The 6,421-nt window shown below is 36.0% G+C and overlaps 1 non-coding gene across 1 annotated transcript; it reads right to left on the minus strand.

Moving 5' to 3' along the window:
* Nucleotides 1-6,021: 6,021 nt before the first annotated feature.
* On the minus strand, nt 6,022-6,094 carry TRNAT-GGU (transfer RNA threonine (anticodon GGU)). The gene has a single exon. It is a non-coding gene; the product is annotated as a tRNA-Thr (tRNA).
* Between the last annotated feature and the right edge of the window lie 327 nt (nt 6,095-6,421).

Consider the following 6,421-nt stretch of genomic DNA (forward strand, 5'->3'; position numbering starts at 1 on the left):
TTAATAGTTGGAAAATGAAGAGTTTCGCAAGGGATTTGGGATTTGAAATAATCACTAGCAGTCCTCGATATCCTAAAACTAATGGATTTGCAGAAAAGTTGGTAGGTATAGCTAAGAGTTTATTTAGAAAAGCAGGATTGGAGAAAATAAATGAAGCTTTACTGGAATATAGAAATACTCCAATTTCAGGTATAAATTTATCACCAAGTCAAATGCTATTAAGTAGGAATTTAAGAACACGGTTACCAATTACACAAACAGAATTGAAACCAACCGTAAAATATCAATATAGAGGAGAAAGCAGCAACAGGCTAAAATCTATTACGATAAGCATGCAAGGGAAAGACCTGAATTTATTCCTGTGGAAAATGTTGAGATGGGAAAATAAATTTGAGCCTGGTATAGTTTTAAAAAAGCATTCAACTCCTAGATCATATTGGATTAGAAAAAAAGATAATAGGGTAATTAGACGGAATAAATTCCATTTAAGAAAAACTAAAAATCAGAGACTATTATGATCTATGTAATGAGAATGAGGAAAATATAAGTAGTGAACATCCAAAAATACATAATGATCATCACCATCAGGATAATAGCAATAACATTAATCGTGATTGTGTATATAAAACAAGAAATGGTCGTAATGTATATCGACTATCCAAATATGATAATTATGTAATGCAGTGATTCCTATGACTCTCCCAAAAGAGGGGAGATGTTATATATATGTGACAACACACTAGTTGCTTGTTGAATTGAACTGAAGTAATCGCCAGTTGATGTTGGTTTGTAATAAACAACGTGCTATGTGATCCTGTAGTAATGTCACTTATTTATTGATCAAGTAATATTAATGTAAATATAACATTTTTGAATTCGGCGAAATGAAACTGATGATGATATATACACTCCTGCTCAAAAAATAAGCAACACGGAATTAAAAAAAAACTACTTTATAGACAAGCATGAAACTGATCCAAGAGGATGGTGTGGCATTACTAGACCACATAGAAAACAATAAAGCAAAGACATACAAAAACATGTCTTACGACCATCACATTGCAAAAGACCAAATGGGTATGAATAATGTGCAGAGGAAACATCGCGCTAATGGCAGGTGTGATACTATCTAGCTGAAATGCGTGCTTCAAAACGGCGAGGCAAGCTGGCAATAGAGTCATTGATCGCTTGTTGTGGCAGTTTTACCCATTACTGTAGTCGAGTCGGAGTTGTGGCACGGTAAAAATGTCGCGCATGTCAGAGTTCGTGGAGGGCGAATGACAGCACACTGCGACTTGCTGTCCGTCGTCCTAACATATCCCACACATGCTCTATGGCATTCAGCTCCGGTGATCTAGCAGTCCGGGCAGATCCCCCCCCGGGGGTTGACTAAGGCGAACGTCTGGGAAGTACTGGTTAGGATCTGTACCTAGGCAGTCTCAACCACGGCGGTATATAATTTGGCTTCACAGGACTAGAACCCGAGTATTGTACTCAGGTTGGTTCAGGCTTGGCAGGGACCGTACTGGTACTGTCGTGTCTGTTCCTTCGGCTGTAATGAAGCTAGATCGGAGATCGTCGACCGAGTCCCTGGGGATTTGACCCCATTCAGTTCTCGTGGCGGGGACTGACAGAGTAGACAGAGCACCCACACCAATGTAATTTTTGCCGATGGAGTGGTGTCCGGAGGCAAGGTGACAGAGTTTTAACATAGCAACGTATCGTTCTGCCCTATGCTTTTTAAAAGCCGGGCGGGAACTGCGGGGGTTGCGCCCGCGAGGATGAGGTCCCACGGACGATGGATATCTAAACTCTGTATGGGTCCTCTAGAATATGGACCTGGGTCAGAGATCTTTCGTCTGGAGTGTCAGTCCAGGGCAGATGTGGAATTGTTTCACTCTCCAGATAACTCCGCAACACTCAATGCGGGCGGGCGTAATGGCCATAAATATTACGTCAGTAACCATTGCAGCGATAAAAGGACGCACAATAAAGTGTAGAATTTTGTCGCTATACAGATCGGCTGTGACGAAACCACCGGGAATCACATAGAGGTTGGTGCAACCGTTCGTTGCTATCCCAGTCCATACAACTAAACCTCCTCCTTTGCAATGCTGTCTTTCGACGATGTTTGGTGCTCGATAGCGTGCCCTTGGTTCTCACGGTATCATCTCCCTTCAAGAATCGTTCTGGATGTTAAATCGAGATCCATCCGTAAGGACTACGTGGCCCCAACGCCCTTGTGTCCAACTGTGATGTCCACTGGTCCAATTCAACCGCGGTCTGACATGCGAAGTGGTTAAAGGAATACAAACCACAAGTCGTCGGGCGTACAGTCCACCTTCTTACAGTCGAAGCGACACAGTTTGGTGGGAGATGGGCCGTCCTGCAGCAGCAGAGAGCTGTGACGCCAGCTGTCGTGATGTTAGTAATAAACGGCGTCTTGCACGTAGCAACAGGTAGCGATCGTCTGCCGTTGTGGTAATTCTACGGCGTCCGGCATGCGCCCTTTTAGGGTGTTGTGGCGTGACTTCAAGATTGCATTTGATGCTAATTTTGGTTGCTTATTTGCATTTGGCGACGCAACCTCTACCTCATATGTAAATTTTATATTTTAATTCCCCTTTTTACATTCGAACGTTTTCTTTCAGCATATGCTACGTATTGTTTACGATTGTTTATGTGTGTGTAATAGATTCTGTCTTCGATATCGTCGTAATGGCATCTTTAGTTGGTTCTTTACGGAATTACAATGGCAGCAACAGAAAAAGATAAATTTTCCGCCTCTATTACTGGTTTTATACTTTGCAAATTGCGCACTATGATCGCAATTCCTGTTCATTTGCCTTGAAACTTTGATCATTTGTATGTTCGACCAAGATGTTTTTGCATACCAAATTTCGTCTAGATCGCAAAAGTCCTTCTTGGTGCTTCGATTTTTTAGCAAAAGAGTGTACTTCCTTGCCATCGAAGACAAAGATATCACTGGCATAAAACAAACAGTGTAAAGCAATGGGCTTCAGCAGAGCTGGTGCCCACTAAGTTTTTGGCAAAATTCTCTAAGGGATCAAAGTCGTTACAAATAGAGCCGAAATAGCTAAACTATCGTCACTGTAACAGTTAATCATTCAGATACTGAATATGATTTGCAGCCCTGTTTACGCAATGTAACCCCCAACCATTGAGCACCAGAAATTCGCAACCATCTCATTAGCGACCCAGTACATTTCTTAAATTTCGCAATAATTTATCTATAAATAAAACAGTCCCTTATATGCAGAAAATTTAATACCTGTATATAAAGGATACGCTGATATATATATATATATATATATATATATATATATATACATATATATACATATATGTAAAATAAAAAAATACGATAGCTGCTTTAAAAATAATTGGTGACCTCGATACCAGATTTTATGCTCTTACCCTAAATTCATCTGTTCTCCCGGATTCGCGATCTTTCTATGTTACATAACATTTAATGCAGATACCTCTTCTCCAATCAAATAATTGTAAACCAAAACTTTCTTTCACTCGAACTGAAACTATCGACTCCCTCCCTTCTTCCTCTGAGTTGCAATGGGAGGCTTTTTCAAGTAATTGACTAGGCATCCTGAGCCCCTAGTGCAGAAGAACAAACTGGTTTGCTCAAGAGGATAGCCCTAATGATGGATATGTTTGCTTAGAAATGTTACGAGGCCTTCCAGTTTGGTAAAATCAGAAATAGTAAATGAAAAATAATAACGCTGAAACCATAATTTCTGAAAATGTTACTCTTATTGTATTTATGGTGTTAAAATATAATTAAGATAAATAAATATTAATAAAGTATAATAAAGATTAATCTTTTCAGGAAGTGGTTTTGATACCTCAGGTATAATTAGAAAGCCTAAAAATTCCGATTTATTAACTCCAAAAATAGATTATAAATAAAACTTCTCAATTCATATTTTTGCAATCTATCAAAAACTAATTTTAAGGGTTTTTCGTGTTTCTCTTTAGTATTTGACGCAATCAAAACATCATCCATACACGGGAAAACAAAATTTAGTCCTCTAAATACCTCATTAATAAGTCTTTGAATAATAGAAGGTGCGTTGCGCAACCCGAAACTCATGAAGTTAAATTCATATAGGCCGAAAGGGACTATAATGACAGTTTTTGGCTTACCATTCTGATTAATAGAATTGGAAATATGCTTTATGTGCAAATCAACTTTAGAAAATATTTGAGTATTTTGTAAAATGGGTTTGGACTCCTCTAATGGGGATATGGGATAATGATCTGGTATTGTTTGTGCATTCAAATGGCGATAATCTCCGTATGGTCGGAAGGAACTGTCTTTCTTCCATATGAAGAGGACTAGCTCAATGTGATTTAGAGGCACGAATCATACCATTTTCTAACATATACTGAAATTCCTGTTTTACTATTTGTAATCGCTTGGAATTCAGTTATCTAGCTTTCGTATAAACAGGTTGCCCTGTTGTTGTAATATAATGCTCAGCATATACTTAAACGCTGATGCTGATAAATTTGGTTTTGCTAAATTTGGGTACTGTTGTAACAAATTAGTATTTTTAGAAATTTTATCTAGAGTACTAATAGAATTACCTCCCGAAAAAAAACACGGTCCTTATACTCGTATTACCTCGAACAGACAAGTTAGTTATTCCGTCAATTATTGTTTATTATGAATGTCAACTAAAAGTTTAAAATTGTTTAGAAGATCAGCTCTTATATTAGCTTTATCAACTTTTACTACTATAAACGGAAATTCGAATTCTCTTCTAAGTCTTAAATTTAAAGCTAAAATTTTAATTCTATAGGTGGGAATTTCAATTCCATTGCCTGAGTATAATTTCAAAATCACCTACTGTTTTATTATGATGAGTTGCACAATGCCTCAGGCTACTAAGAATCTCAGTCCTGTAATTTGTTCTTCACGAATAAATGAAATTTGCGGCTATCACTGATGTCATAAACTGCGGTAGCCGCTAACCCTGTTGCGCTATGTTTCATATTTATCTCATTCTCAATGTAATTCAAAATTAAAATTATTACTTCATTAAATTCTAATAACTTTACCTAATTAAAATGCTTGAAATTTTTTTAAAAAATTAGTGAATTTTTTCAACATACTTATTAAAAATTAAATTTTTAATACATTAATTCTTTAATTTGTTACCATTTAAAAAAATGGCATTGTATATTTAAAGTCTCACAGGGTAAGGACAACAGCAATATTTAATTCAGTGAGAAAGCAAAAACTTTAGCTGCACTAATTAATGACTAAATTAATTATTAAACCATCAAGTTAATAAACTATATTCATAAAATTTATAACTACAAAATAATTTAAAGAAAAGAATATCTTAATAACTACCTTTTAATTATTTTAAAGCTCGATTAATATGCTCCCACAAAATAAAAGATAATAGAAGTTTAAAGAAAAAGCACCATTTAAAACTGGAAGCTCAAAGCACTTTTATCAGTTACGCCTTGTTGAAAAGAACTGCAGTTTATTCCATCCATGACATACTATTCATTAATTGATAACATCGAAAACAGAAACGGATGAAAAACATCTGAAATCACTTCATTGTATATAAATTCCATTAAACTTTGAATCACTGCAATATCGCATCTGTAAGTGCACTTTTTCATTAAGTGATCTTTTTAAATTAATTTTTTTTATAATCAATTCTTATAATGAATTTCTTTCAAACAAGGAATCGGTAATAAACTATGATCGAAATTTTCCGCTCAGGCACATAGAGAACAAATAGATAGAGCAGCGAAAATCTAAACAGAATGATCTCAATGCAGAACGTTTCCCTCAACCCCTTGGTTCTTGAATATAATGACGTACGAGTGATGAAAAAGACATTGAACCAATCGCATAACTTTGGAGAATTTGTAAAACAAACTTTTGATTAAAGGAGCATACATAACATTGTAGAGACATTAGGATTATTTGGTAGCAAGAGAGATTGAAAAATTAGCAATCGCCCTCGCCGGGAATCGAACCACGGACCTCTAAAATACCAGTTTAGTGTGCTGACCACTACACCACGAAGGCACGCTAGGATGGCGAGAGAAATACCTTTATAACATCTTGGTGCGTGGAAACCTAAGCAGAGAGAGACCAAATAAATCAAAGAAATTCTATTTTAAATTTAAATTTAAAAAGAATTTCTTTGATTATGTCTTTTTGCAATTCATGCGGCTATAATTCGGAAATGTGGTTTTGTTGATAATTCTTTCGCTTGCTTCTTGATAAGGACCAAAAAATTATCAGCTATTATTTATTTATTAATCATTCTTTAAAATTTAATGATTAATGTTTTCTCTTATTTTTTATAAATTTACTATTATTTTAATTTTGTTCCCCAATTTCTTGCTTCGG

The sequence above is a fragment of the Stegodyphus dumicola genome, chromosome X1 (assembly GCF_044657685.1).
Source record: "Stegodyphus dumicola isolate Sdum_Otavi_A_Nest chromosome X1, ASM4465768v1".
Lineage (NCBI taxonomy): Eukaryota > Metazoa > Arthropoda > Arachnida > Araneae > Eresidae > Stegodyphus > Stegodyphus dumicola.